Source organism: Diorhabda carinulata, chromosome 2, assembly GCF_026250575.1.
Source record: "Diorhabda carinulata isolate Delta chromosome 2, icDioCari1.1, whole genome shotgun sequence".
Classification (NCBI taxonomy): Eukaryota; Metazoa; Arthropoda; class Insecta; order Coleoptera; family Chrysomelidae; genus Diorhabda; species Diorhabda carinulata.
The window spans coordinates 4,041,353-4,056,115 of NC_079461.1; the positions used below are offsets into that span (position 1 = coordinate 4,041,353).

Sequence of the window (14,763 nt, forward strand, 5' to 3'; positions counted from 1 at the left end):
TGGGTTATGATGTCTGTGATAGATCTGTCATGGATGTCACAAATGTCACTGTCACAAGTGTCAATTTTGATTGATTAGAATAAGATAATAGAGGTTAATTAATGTAGGTCAAGAAATATTGCTAATATAAGAAAGAGTTGAAAAAATAAACATTAAGTGTCGTTTATACATTAAACAAAATATGAGAGAATAATCAATTTTTCCTGTCCGGAATAGATTATTTCATTAAAATGCTCACACAAATAGTTATTTATGCAACAAGTGAGTAAAGTAATCATTTTTTTCACAATTAGGACGATTTGTCGAGTTATAAAACTTACTTTACTCACGAGTTTCAAAAAAAAACTTTTCTACGTCCGTAGACATGAAAAAATTCGACAAAACTTTTATCAATTTTCATTTTGTAAAAGTAATATTAAAAGTACAACTGTGGGCATTATTAATTTGAAGTAAAGGAGAAATTACATCACTATTGGTACTTGAATTGGCAACAATTAACGAAATAACATCGCCTATAGTTGTATTAGGACTTATTGGATTGTTGGAATGTTGCTTGTAGTCTAACTCTAGTTTTTTATTGAGTCGTCTACGTAACCCTCCGCAACTGTGTTGGATTTCCACCCACCGTGCTTCTTTAATTGAATTATATCACCACCCGAATCCACTAATGGAGACGCCGAAGAGCGTCGAAATGTCCAGTGTTCTGATGTTCTGACAAGCGAGGGAATTTTTGAAAAGATATTGATAACTAAAACTTGGGTTTTGCATTTTTCATTTCTATAACGCAAAAAGAAATGATCTGCTTCTACATTTGTGGGTCGTTGATTTTTATATTGTCAGATATTTAACCAATAACAGTAAATCAACGTTGAACATGAGTTTTTGTAACAGGTACTGTGATAATTGAACAATTTCCGGTATTATTAATATCGTTACACTTCATTTTATACAATTCCTCCTTCCGCAGAGTTCCTGCGATTCCGAATATTAAAGCAACCTGAAAGATGTTACAAATAATATCTAAATTTTTTGGTGTCATATCTTATGCAGGAGATGATGATCGTCTGGAGCTTGCAACAGAAACTTCTTCACCTGCAAATGTTTTGGATTTTTTGCGTCTATAGCCAACTGATTTATTTTTCAAATATTCAATGAGTTTGTCTACGTCGTTATTTACCATTAGGGTGCTTTTCAGTTTTGAATAAGTCGACCAAAGTGTTGAAGACTTCCACACTTTGAATTTAGTTTCTATGAAGCTGTTTATGCCTTTTTTAATAAAAGAATCATGTTCCTTTGAATACTGTTCCCTGGATTTATCAGGGAGGAGATTCATAGTCATTGCAGTTGCCAATTCAACAACATCTTCTGGTGTGCAGTTTAAACTTCTTCACTATTACTCACCATCACTAATAATTACACTACACTCCTTTAATTAGACACAAAACGGATATTCTTGAACGAATATCAAGAAATAAAGTGACAGTTTATCGGAAAAACGAATTGATATGAATGAAAAAAAAAACGTGAATATTATAAAGGACGTAGAATTATTCGATTATGAAATGATGCATGAGGGTAGGAAATTATATAAAAAATATATTTTTGTTATAAATTCTCAAATATTTTGAGGTGTGATACGCCTCTGGGAACAAATAACGATGAATAACTACGTCAAATTTCATGCTGTCGAACATGCAATGCCTCTCCTGCAGGGACAAATACCTATGGCGGCTATCCAATTGCAATATCCTGGGTATTATAAGGGGAAATTGAGTTAGGTGCAATTAGAATATTAACAACAATACCGAAAATAATAAACGCTATAACACTATTTACATTTATACAATCTGTTTAATCAATTTTTTACTAATTCTTGGATTGAAAGACCTAATTATTCACTACAATGTTTAACAAAAAACAAACTAAATCAAATTCCATTTTCTACGTGTATAACAGATTTTTTAGATACTTATTTTTAGCATACCATCGTCATATCTAACAGTAAATATTAACCAACAAAATGATTACACGCAAAATTTATAACAGAATAAACAAAAACCGACGTACAGAAACTAGTTAGTGTTTAGATGAAGGACAAATTTGTATACTTAATGTAAATAAGTAAAAGTATACAAATATAACAATAAAAACTGGGCATTTAAAGATTTTATAGAATTCTGAAACTGTAACAAACATAAAATTAATCAGATACATTATCTATACATAAAAAAGGAGATCAATACTTATATTTTTACTTTGGTGTAGCAGGAGGAGTTTGAGGTTAAGACTAACGAAGCAGATCCATTAATCAACATGTCATATTTGATGTCATTAGGCAAGCTGTGAGGCTTGCTCAAGTCTTTAAGCTGCGCTCGTGTGAGTGCTGGACACTCATAGATGACGTGGTCCCCCTCCATGCACCAGCGGCACTCCGGATCGTCCGCAATGCCCATGGCGTGGAGATGGCGTCTTAGATGACCGTGTCTTTCGCGTCTATTTAATTGGGGCAGTTGTTTGGTGTTTATATTCGGAAATTTATTTAGGCACGTTGTCTTAATTTACAAGATTGGCTCACCTTGTAAAGTATAGTTCGTAGTAGCATTGTAGACGTCCAAGGGGCCGTTAAGCACATAGGCATTCAGAATATCCGTCGTGCCCTACTTGACGATGTCCTTTGACAATCCGATACAATCCTTTGATGTGATTAGACAAGCTGTGAGGCTGGACACTCATAGATGACGTGGTCTGCAGTTTCATCCACCAGCGGCAGTCCGGATCGTCCGTAATGCCCATGGCGAGTAAATGGCGTCTATTTAATTGGAGCATTTGTTTGATGTGAAACTGCCCATTGGTGAGTTGCCCAACAATGTAATAAACGTTCTAACTATATACAGAAAAAAGTTACGGGTTTATGGAAACTTCGAAGTAGGTTGTTAAGACATATTAAAGCAGATTTTAAAATCATTTGGTGCAGCAATTAAAAGGTATATGGCAAAATAAATACCAAACACGAAAATATTGAAGTTTAACAAAAAGCTGTAGTCAAGCTTCAGGAAATAAGCACTAATAGATTGGAAATAAATACAGAGGTCAAACAGAAGAAACAAACCTCTATCTATGACCATATTGAATTTAGTAATAAAAGGTAAATTTGGAAGGTCAAATTTACAGAAGAAAAATGTTATAGTGGATCAATAACAAGTTATATACCAACGATGTTCTATTATCGTGAATATACTGCTTTCAAGGGTGTAATAGTGTACCCATGTTTAGTCTGTAGTGAAGTTCTGCGTTAAAAAACCGTTCCCTTCCGCCTTGTATTATGTCAGCAAGTGGCGACAAACTTTGGAAACCTATTTCGCCGTTATTTTGCGATATTGAAGGTATTCGTGAATAATAGACTTCACACTACCAATACTAATGCCGAAATTTTACGAACATTCATCCTACGGGACGAATGGTGTCTGGTATGATGCTGGTTTGCGGTCGACGATCAAGCGAATCAATCAACGGCGTTCACTCTTAGGCCCTCCGCACACGGCTCGACTCATTCGCAATTCGAGTTGTCAACGAGAGTCGCGCGCAATATTGTCTGTGTTTGACAGTGGGAGTCCTCACACGGGCCAACTGCCAGTCGTCAACTCAAATCCAGTTGGCAACGCGAATCGCATGAGTTGGAATCTCAGTCGCGTGCCGTACAATAGAAGACCGCGGGTGCGGAAAGCCTTATATTATTTAAAATAAGTGGTCAATCTCAATCAATCAATATTTCTTTTGTTGAAAAGGCCTTCCATCTTCCTGGTTATTCTGTTGCCAACTGAAACCGACTATCAGCCGAGAGTTGAGGACTGAAGTTGCATACAGGTTGCACAACTCCGATTGCGCCGTGTCAAGTTGCAAATGAGTTGACCCGTGTGCGGAGGGCCTTAGTCGTAGCGTTACAGACGAAAACTATGCGACAGTATTAGTAAGATAAAAAATAATCAAGAGGCAACATTCAAAACATACAGGCGCGCCATTTATATCGTTTATATCTAAAATATTTGAACCGCCCTGGTATTTCACTTAAAATAATGAATCAGATTTTTCAATTCCCAATCTTTCATCTCATGTCATACGCCAAATAAAAAATATTGACAATTAATCCGGTTAACAACCATTTAACTCACTTTGTATCGAACTATCTGCATTATACGTTGGATTAATTTATTGATTGGGCACTGCAGCTGTCTATTTCGAATTTTCATGGATGAACGGACCGTGAAATTGGCCTAAATAATTTGGTATGATATTTTTATGGTATATATTAAATATATATATTAAAAACCTCTTAATTTCACCACCCTACACTAACATTTTACCTCACACTAATGTGTCGTATTGACTCGATTAATTTTGTAATACGAAAAAGAATAATAAAAATATTATCTATTCCTGTAGATTCGGAAATGTTTGCCTGGATTTTTCTTAGATTACATAAGATAGAAAAAACCTAGAAGAATTTGTACTGTCAAAGCTTTATAGTTGTAACCAGCTCATAAAATGCTCTACAAAAAATCTAGGTCCTCTTGATTTTAGGTCTCTTCTGTTTTAAAATTAGTTTTTTTTTTAATAATTTTTGAAAGGCAGACAAAAATTGACGTTTCGACCTGTTTCGGTCTTTATCAAAATGTTACATTGATAATTATTTGCGTATTTATATTAATCAATAGATCACCCACATCACGAATATCAAAATAAAAATAACATCGAAATAGAAATCTGTTTTAACACAAAAAATTAGTTTTTACATCTCAAAAAAATATGTAGCAGTTATCAGTTGAATTATTCGTAGTTGTATCAAAATAAATTTTACTTGAATTATTTATGTCTACATAGGACATACATCTCAGTATTTATAAACTAGACTAAAAGGTCATCAATACGATAAAAAAAGTAAAAGTGTATTGACGAACCATGAAATATCAAAAAAAAAAACATAAATTCAATTATACAGATTTAAAAATTGTTGAGACCTAAAATCAAGACGATTTAGAAACCTCTCTATGTAAATTGATATTAGACATACTCAAACAATTAATTTGATGCTTAAATTGTACTTAAATATCCCTTGGTGTTATACGTTGTGCGATCCATGAGTTTTCAGCCTAACATCTAAAGAAAGATCATAAATAAAAGACAAAATTGTGATAATTCTATTATTTTATTTCCAAATACTTTTCCAAACTTCTAATGAAAACTACGCCACTTGCATCTTTAGAGTCCAAACGTTATGATGAATGTTACCGTCGCTGTTGAATTGAACTTTATCCTTTAACGCGGCCTCAAGCTTTTCGAAAAATATAATAATCGAATGGGACCAGATCAGGGTTAAAACGTTCAATCTCTGTAAAGCCACAATCGTGTACAGTAGCCTTGGAAAGTGAAGCAGTGTACGTGGGATTATTGTCTTGAAGCAAGTGTACACCTCGGCTGATTTTGGAACCGATTTCCCTCCATGGGGAATCTCTTTTGGATTCTATTCGATGCTGCTTTTGCACTGCACTGAGAATTCGAGGCAACCAATCTTATTCTGTCATAAATAAATGCTTTTGTGGGATCGTTAGAATACTTGTTTTGGAAACAAAATGAATCGAAACAGCAAGTTGAAACTTTGTGTAAAGCTTGTCGAGACTTGTCTCTGACGCGTGCAAACTATATGAGTTCAAGAACTCATGGACTGCACTATGTACTTTCAAAATATTCAGGTTTTGACTTTGACTTCATTTAATTTGATTAATAAAGATTTCCGTAACTAACAGCTCATAAAAAAAAATCCAAAGCACATATGGGTGATTCCGTTCTAACTGTGATTTTTTGTATTCAAAATTTCAAGATTTTAAAATTTAACTTTTCTAACTTTTTTATGCATATTATTCATCTATTTTACTGTAAAAATAAAACTCTAAGAGGAATTTACTACAACTTCAAAGTATCACGAGCAAGACACAAATGTCGGATTTTGAGTTCCACGGTACTGACTCATTTATCCACGGTACTGACATGGTAACTTAAGATATTAAACAACAAGTGCATCAATTTTCCTCAGTTTGATCATAAACATTAGAATTTATAAGGTAATTAGTTTAAATCATTTGTTACGACAAAAAAAATTAATAATTTATCGGTAAATTCTAGGAATGGACATGACACGGTACTGACATTCAAGTGATGTAGTATAAGTTTTCTTTAAGTGGCAAGTTATATTGTATAAAAATAATGTTTAAATATCTTAAGAATTATTCAATTAACACAAAATTTTTATTAATTGATTATTAATTAATGACTAGTACAAAAAAACAATACAGGACATTGAATATCACAGTTATAATGGAATCACCCATATATCGATTTTCGTTACCTTGACTGTGTAAAAATATTAGAAACAGAATTATTCTTTGAGACACAAAAACGTTTTTCTTTTAAAAAAGTTTATAATTATATTTTTGAGTGGTTGATTCCTTTGTAGCTCGGAGATAATCCTTAGGAGAATTAAAATAAGGTTGAGCCAATAGAAATTTATAATTGAATAAATTCTGTCAAAAAAACGCAGGTAACGTGATTCCAAAATAAAAGAAAAATAAAACAGACTCTTTTGAAGTAGTTGTTTTGCTTTTCAAAAGGAAATCAAAATAAAAAAAAAACTGGAAGAATATGGATTAAATGAAAACATACTAATAAAAAATTTCCGATTTCCCAGACCGGTTTAGTTTCCAGAAAGGGTCAGGATCTAAAAAATGTGCGAAAATAGTGAAGGTCCCACAACGGTGTCACTTTTGTCATACCATGACAAAGCAGATGAAAACCATTTCGGAAAAAAAAGCTTTGAGAACATCCCATAGTTATAGATTAAACTTAAGGACTGTCGGACTGTCTAAATTTAGTTTGACGAGCAGAATAAATTGGATAAATTAACGAATTTGCAATTTTTAATCATACACAAAGCGGGGAGATATGGAAAAGTCGGCTGCTAAAGTAGTAGAATCAGTATTTTGATATGCGCATGGTATCGATTATCTTCAAAAGAAAAAAACAATAAACAGCGACTATTCGTAGAGTTTGGAGGTCGAGATCGCAGAAAAACGGCTCCATTTGACGAAGAAACTGCTGTTTCATCGGAACATTGAATCAAGTAACAAATTAATGGAAAAGATGGCAGAATTTGGCTTTGAATTGCTTCTGCATCGACTGTATTCTCCAGACGACTTTTTTCTGTTCTCAGACCTCAAAGGATGATCGCTGGACACATCATCATCATCATCATCTATCAGCCATCTTCCATCCACTGCTGGATATAGGCCTCCTCTAGTTTAAACCATCTATCTCTATCTTGAGCTGTATGTATCCAATTTCCTACAATTTTCTTTACATCGTCACTCCATCTTGTTGGCGGCCTGCCTCTACTTCTCTTATCCATTCTTGGCCTCCACTCCAATATTCTTATATTCTTCTCGCTGGACACAACTAAAAGAAATCTATAAATTCTATCTTGAAAAAGATTTTTTTTATGTTGAAACTACTTTTCAGTCCACTTGTTAAAAGCCACACTAATGCTCAACGATGAAGACGTTCAAAAGTTACAGTTGAACTGGAAAACATTAAGAAAAATCCTGAATGTCGTAATAGAAGGCAACCAAATGATATTCAAAGATACAGTCGACAAGTGTTTACACCATTTAACATTAGTCTTTGAACATGAACAAGCTTCTTTCGAAATTAGTGCCTCGTTTTCTAATGATGGAACAAAAACAGAGAATGGATCATTCAAAGTGATATTTGGAGAGAAAATAAGGAATTGATTCCAGCTAAAGCCGTTTCACACGCAAAAATATACTAACGTGATTATGGCCTTTGAATTTTATTATATTGCGTTTCCATAGCAACGAACAATAACTTATTAGAAGTGTAAGTGTAAAGTTTGACGTCGAAAAAGTAAACCAGAGTTACGCAATAAATTAAAAGACAAAAGATGTCCACCGAAATTGTGAAAATCGAAAAATTTCAGTAACGAGCCATCATCAAGTACCTGTACTTAAAAGGGTTAAGAGGTAAGTAGATTTACGATGCTTAATACCCTTGGTGATCAATGTCCTTCATATGCGACCGTGAAAAATTGGACTGCAAGCTTCAAAAGAGGTAAATTTTCCATTGAACATGATGACCGATCGGGAAGGCCAGTTTCTGTGTCGGTCCCCGAAGATATCGATGCAGTTCATGATATGATTTTATCAGACCGTCGAATTGGGCTAAAACGGAATCTGAAGCACTGAATATTTCATACGAACGCGTTCATCATATAGTTCACGTCAATTTGGACATGAGAAAAATTGCTGCAAAATGGATCCCCAAATGTTTGAATGTAGACCAAAAGCGTGCAAAGGTAGAAGCATCGCCTTCGATCTGTGCTCGATTTGAAAACGACGTAGAGTTTGTTACTATGGATGAGACTTGGGTACATTTCTACGTTCCAGGAACAAAGCAACAATCGATGGAATGGCGACACTCTGGTTCTCCGTGACCTAAGAAGTTTCGTGTCCAAATATCTACTGGAAAAGTTCTTCAATCAGTTTTTTGGGATTGCCAGGAAGTAATCGTGATTTATTTTTTGGATAAGGGTAGAACAATAACTGGAGATTACTATTCGACATTACTGACCACTCTACGGGAAAAAATTAAAGAGGAAATACGCTGAAAGTTATCCAAAGGTGTTTTGTTTTTGTAGGAGAACGCCCCTGCACACAAATCTCATGTTGCCTTGCAAAAACTTCGTGATTTAGGTTTTGAATTACTAGAACACCCCCCTTATTCACCAGATTTGGCTCCGTCCGACTATTATCTAAATTTTCTTCCAACGAGGAGGTAATAAAAGCTGTGGAGGTTTGGTTTGCAGAGCAAGAAGAAACTCTAGAGACGTTGCAGGTTTTCTGTAATAAATGTATCCATTTTAGAGAAGAATATGTTGAGTAATAAAATGTTTTGACATTGAAATTTTGTTTGGTTCTATAGTAGACTAAGAATTTCTTCAGCAGTGACTATTATTGTACATTATAGGGCCAAGTCAAGAAGGAAATTACAAAGAAATTGTTCAATATGTAGGAAAATAATAATAATAAAGACGATGGACAACTTTCAGTATGAACGATATATTTACGTAATTTCTTTGACCATTTTTCTGATTTATGTAGTTACTTTACCTCAGCAATGACTTAACTATTTATGGAGTAGTTATTTTCAACATTAACCTCAATTTTTATAAAGAATTCAGTAAACAAAAGGCACAAAAGTATTTCAATTTCTGACATTGTTATACAAATATGTATGTTTCGAGATATTTCATCTTGTGTCCAATAAACATCGAGTACTTTCCTGAAATAATTTTTGAGAATATATTTGGTAATCTGAATCGATTAGTACAGGTTGCATTGATTAGGAATGTGGTGAAATATTTATTGGACATAACAAAATATGGAATCAAAAATTGATTCAAGAATCATTGTATATTAAAAATAATCGTCCTTAACTGTGCTTAAAGTATATATACGACTTGTAACCCAGACTAAATAATTGAATCGTTCGAAATTATCCAACAGAAATTATAGTTGATATCTAATCTTCACACTTCAAACAGAGAATTTAGAATAATCTGAATATAAAATGTTTCCGAATCTCGTCGGAAAAATGTCATATCTATTATGAATAAATTAAGATTAAAACGGAAAGTACGATAAATTGTTCTCTGGAAATAGAAATTCTACAAGATATTGGAAATTTGATATAAATTAAAAGGTCCTAAGGTCAATTGAATGAACTGCCGTGTAGATTTCTAACATGATTTATAGGACTCGTTATTTTCTTTACATTAGTAAGAAGTATATAAAAGTAGTACATCAAACTGCAAACCCGATCTATAGCTTCGCCGACGTTAGCACACTGATGTCGTAGTTCAAATCAACCGGCCAAATAAACTTGGCTAAAACCCAAATCCAAAGTGGGATCCTGGAAGTAATCTGATCGAGTTTAATACAGCAAAGACCTAGACTATCTGGACAAGAAATATCACTCCGCCTGTTGGGTGTTGTGTCGATGTTGTCCTGGTGTAATCACTTGGCCGATTTAGCCAAGGCAACTTCATAAAAACTTGGAGGCCTCCTTAAGATCAAAAAGCAATATGCTTTGAGACAGTTCCTAATCCTCTGCAAGGCCCAGATTTCTCCATCTTTCGACTGAATATAGAAAAGGCGATTCAGAGTTGACCAGAAACTTGGACAGCTTAGAGCATAGAGGAATGTCGCCTCATGTTTTACCGGTACTACCACTGCAGATGCTATTCCAAGTTGTTCAACATAATATCACCTAGAGTAGTATTTGCAAGATCTACTCGATGGACAGACGTGGCTAATAAACACCGAGTTCAGATGCAGACGCCCAGAGGCACCTCCATTGTTTTTTACATAAAAAATGATTTCTTCGCGATATATTTGTATCAAACTAATTATGTTTCTAACGAAACGAAAAAGGGTTTCCCCTCGCCACACACCTTTCCATACGTTTTTTCCATTTATCGAAGCAGTGCTGGAAGTCTTCTTTGGTGACGAGCTCTGTCGCTCAAATCGGGTCCCTTTCAAAACAGATCTTTTTCTAATCTTTCTAGGAAAGATCTGAGCAGACCCGTTGACGCAAGAACTTTTGGCACCAACTTTGCACAGACTTTTGTCATGTGTAATTCCTCGTGAAAAATTTCTCGTTTCTGTATCGGCATTTACAGCCTCGGCAATCATCCGGATGCTCATTCGACGATCCGCACGCACAATTTTGTTGATTTTGGTCACTGTTTCCGGTGTTGAAACAATCAGAAGGCGGCCTGGGCGTTGGTCATCTTCGGTGCTCTATCGGCCCTCAATAAAGCGCTTATATCACTCAAAACCACGCGCACAAGATAGAGAATTGTCTCCATATGCCTCTTGCAATAATTTATAGCACTCAGTCGGAGTTTTATTTCAATTTAACGAGAAATTTGAAAATGATACGTTGCTCCTGTGTTTTGGGACGTGCATAGACCCCACCCGTCTAAGACGCCCTCTAGGCGCACGGTCTCGTTATTTAATAGCCAGACCTCGTACAAGTGTTAAAAATATTCACGATTTGAATTCTAAAATTAATAAATATTTGCATAGATTTGCCAACGACTCTGAAGAACATTAATTTCATTCCTTATAATAAAAAAAATTCTATTCTATTGGATTCAAATTGAAAATTACGTTGAGAACGTATATAATAATTTCTGCCGGTATTTTGAAATTCACACCAGTACCATGACTTTTGGTGATGACGTTTTAAATTGATGCCGAATTTTTCTGATTAGAAAGTTTGACGTAAGAGACTATTTTTTTATAGTGGCAATTTCGCTGAGTAATTCTTTTTGGAACAACATCCTATCCATCATTAGATTTTTGATATAAGTCAAAGTATTTCAGAAATGACGCACTAACTAATCCTTTTGATATAGATTTTAGTTGAAACTACATATCATTCGTTTTTTTTTCTCAATTATTGATTTTGAAGACTTTACAGTTTCGGATTATTAACAAATTGATATCATTTAATAACGGCTATAAACGTTATATAAAGATATATGGTTGATGGATTATTGTGTTTAGATAGGTAGATGATAAGGAGTTAATGTAAATAATTAATTTGAAAAAAGGAAACTCAATCTCTAATTCACTATTGTAGATGTTGATGTTTTTTCTCGTTTGCGATATAAATAAAAGCTATTTCTTTATATAACCAATTTTTAAGTATATAATAAAATATAAAGCACGTTTTGATCTCTCAATAATAATAAAACAAATTTCTTACGAGGGTTGCTACTAAAGTTATGGGATAGATTGGATAAGACTTTATGATTTTTCGAAATATCCTCCATTTTATGTATTTTAACCAATTATCGAAGCATTTTTTCCATTCCGCTTGAGGTACCTCAAAAAACACGTGATTAGAACCACTTTTTCACCACTCCACTCTGTAGAAAAACGTTGATGTAGCAATTTATTTTGGATCTGCATGAATAACAAGAAATCATTGGGTGTCAAATGAGGACTGTACGGCGGATGACCCATCAATTCGAGGTTTTCACTGTTCAAAAATGTTTTTGTTTGAACCGATTGGTTTTCCTAAGTCTTCCAAACAAATGCTGGTGTACTATTTAGAATGAAACGTTCTACGTTTCCAGTTATTCAAAAAAACAAACGACCATTTGCTTCAAAGTGCTTCGTGCGCGAAAAAATTTTGTTGGAATTGGCTCATCTTGAAAGACCATTTATAAACGATATTATAAACGTCTTTAGAAACACCCCGATTGAATTTTCCCAGCATTTCTTTGCACCAATCGACACGCCCTTTTTTTTAAACGATTGTCAAATTATGCGTTATCCAAAGCATTTAAAAAAAAAGTCTTTCGTTGCTTTCGATCTTAATAAAACGCAGGTGGGGTTACATCAGATAAATTATACTTTAACGACTTAAAATTCGATAACGATTTATAGATAGATTTTACCAAAGTGTGACCGATTAAAGTAATATTTATCACAAATTTTCTACACTAAAAAAACATCAAAAAATAATTGGATATATATCACTGAAGGAAACAGAAACAAATACGGGCACTATTTTGAATATGTTACGAATTCGTCCACTGATATAGACCGTGCAACCTGCTTTGTTCAAATATGTTGTCGTAGCTCAAATTTGGCAAACATTCTGGGCATTTCCTAAAGGTCTTCCTATTTACATTATGTTTTTGTGGCCTGTTTTTATAGAGACAATTTCTACATAGACCTTTTTGTTTGTTTACGACGACTTAGAGATTTCCAGGAACTCGAAGATTCTAGAATGTTCTACCACGGTGCATTCAAATAAATTAGTGAATACTTTGATGTCTAAGTGTTCGTGAATAGTTAGTGTATAAAAAAATTACGTAAGTAAGATACACCAGTGTGTATAAATTTGGCTCAACTGAAATGATTTCTACTTGTCTGCATTCTTTTAGAGCATTGAGTTGCCAAGAAAAATAAGATATTTGGGTCCCTATGTATTTTTGAAGTATTTCGCGATGTTTGTCTTGGGAAAATACTTAATGTAAATTCATGAGAATTCTGGGAAATTTTCACGATGTACCTTGATGTGTAGTTTATGCTTAAATAAATATATGTAACTAAGTACTCTCGCTTTTTTTACTTTTTACTGATAGAGAGCGTTGCTTTACTTTTTTAATAACTTATGTTAGTACTGTACTTTGCCGTTTGTCACGTGATACTGATCACATTGACTTTAGAAGCAAGTAGTGCGTGATATTTATTAAAGTTGTGTGTATTTTTGATGAAGTGCAGAAATATTTTCAGCATATCTACGTATCAGAATTGAGCAACATTCTGGTCGGCCTACTGATGATGACCAAAGTTATAATTGAAGAGGATCGTCATATAACCGTTCAAGAGGTTGCGAAATCGCACAAAACAATTGAAAAACGCACTCAAAATGTCTTGGGCTAGTTAAGAAGCTTGATATTTTTTGAACTGCTTACAAGGAACCAAACGATCAATTCTGATGTTCACAATCAACAATTAATGGAACTGGATGAAGAAATCAAAGAAAATTATCAAATCGGAAAGGTTTAGTGTTCCATTATGATAAAGCAAGGCCCCACACATCTTTGGTAACTCGTGGGAAACTATTGGAGCTTGGCTGGGAAGTGATGCCACATCCCCCATACAGCCCTGATCTGACACCATCTCATTACGATTTATTTCGAAGTTTGCACAATTTTTTGCATGGTCAAACTTTTAAAAATGAAGATTACCTTCAATCGCACCTTGTTTGGTTTTTTGCTGACAAGGATCAGAAATTTTATGAGTTCGGAATTATGAGCTAAAAATTGTCGCTAAACCATAATAATCGAAATATTTCCATTTTTGTGTGTTTTCTATCGTAACATGTCATACAAACATCAAAAATGTCATCAATCTTTCATTAAATTCGACGTTTTCTTCGATTAAAATCGAAAATGTAACTTTCCATTGTTAATATATGTTTCAAATTAATTTGACCACACCGTATATTAAAAAGGTTTTATTCATTACTCGACGGTACGAAAAGTAAGTTTAAATTTAAGAAAATTTACGCGTGAAGGGAAAAATCTTACTAGAATGGACCTTATCAAGATATTTTTGCCTCGTTCAGAAGTTTGAAATAACTTTATCACATACGCTCATTCACCTTTTTTTTTCGTAACGAAACCAATTCCTGTCGATTGACCACAGAATTTGATAAATTCCTAACGTTACATCACAGACTTATATCACACAAACACACGCACACTTTGACCACATTTTTTCGAGTTCACTTGTTATGAGCGCGACCGTCAACTGTTTTGAAAGGCCTTTAGGAACTCCACGTTCGCGGCATACTGGTTCTCTCAATTCCGGGAGCTAACTGCGTACGGATTCTAACGATGTTAGACGATGCATTGCGATTTCAAACAAAATAATAAAAAATAACGAAAATTGCTCATTATTGTTGAGTATTTAACAAGACGAAATGTTGGTACGTAGGTGAAGTATGCACGAGGTCAAAGTCAATGTAATATTTATACGGCAACTGGTAACTGCTTGAATAAATATATTTTTTTACAATAACTCCGTCAAGTTATTTATAAATATATATATT

At 34.1% G+C, this 14,763-nt stretch overlaps 1 protein-coding gene across 36 annotated transcripts in view; it reads right to left on the bottom strand.

Annotated features, from left to right (window-relative positions):
• LOC130903946 (cAMP-specific 3',5'-cyclic phosphodiesterase) overlaps positions 1–14,763 on the bottom strand; it is a 248,370-nt gene that overhangs the window by 122,423 nt on the left and 111,184 nt on the right. For 2 of the 36 annotated variants that reach the window (XM_057816355.1, XM_057816356.1), the window contains exon 1: positions 14,314–14,541. The exons of 28 other annotated variants lie outside the window; for them this stretch is intronic. The gene's annotated coding sequence lies outside the window, so the exon portion shown is untranslated. Of the gene's footprint in view, positions 1–14,239; positions 14,672–14,763 lie in introns of those variants that run through there. 6 more of the 36 variants (XM_057816357.1, XM_057816359.1, XM_057816361.1 and 3 more) reach the window with 5 other exon arrangements.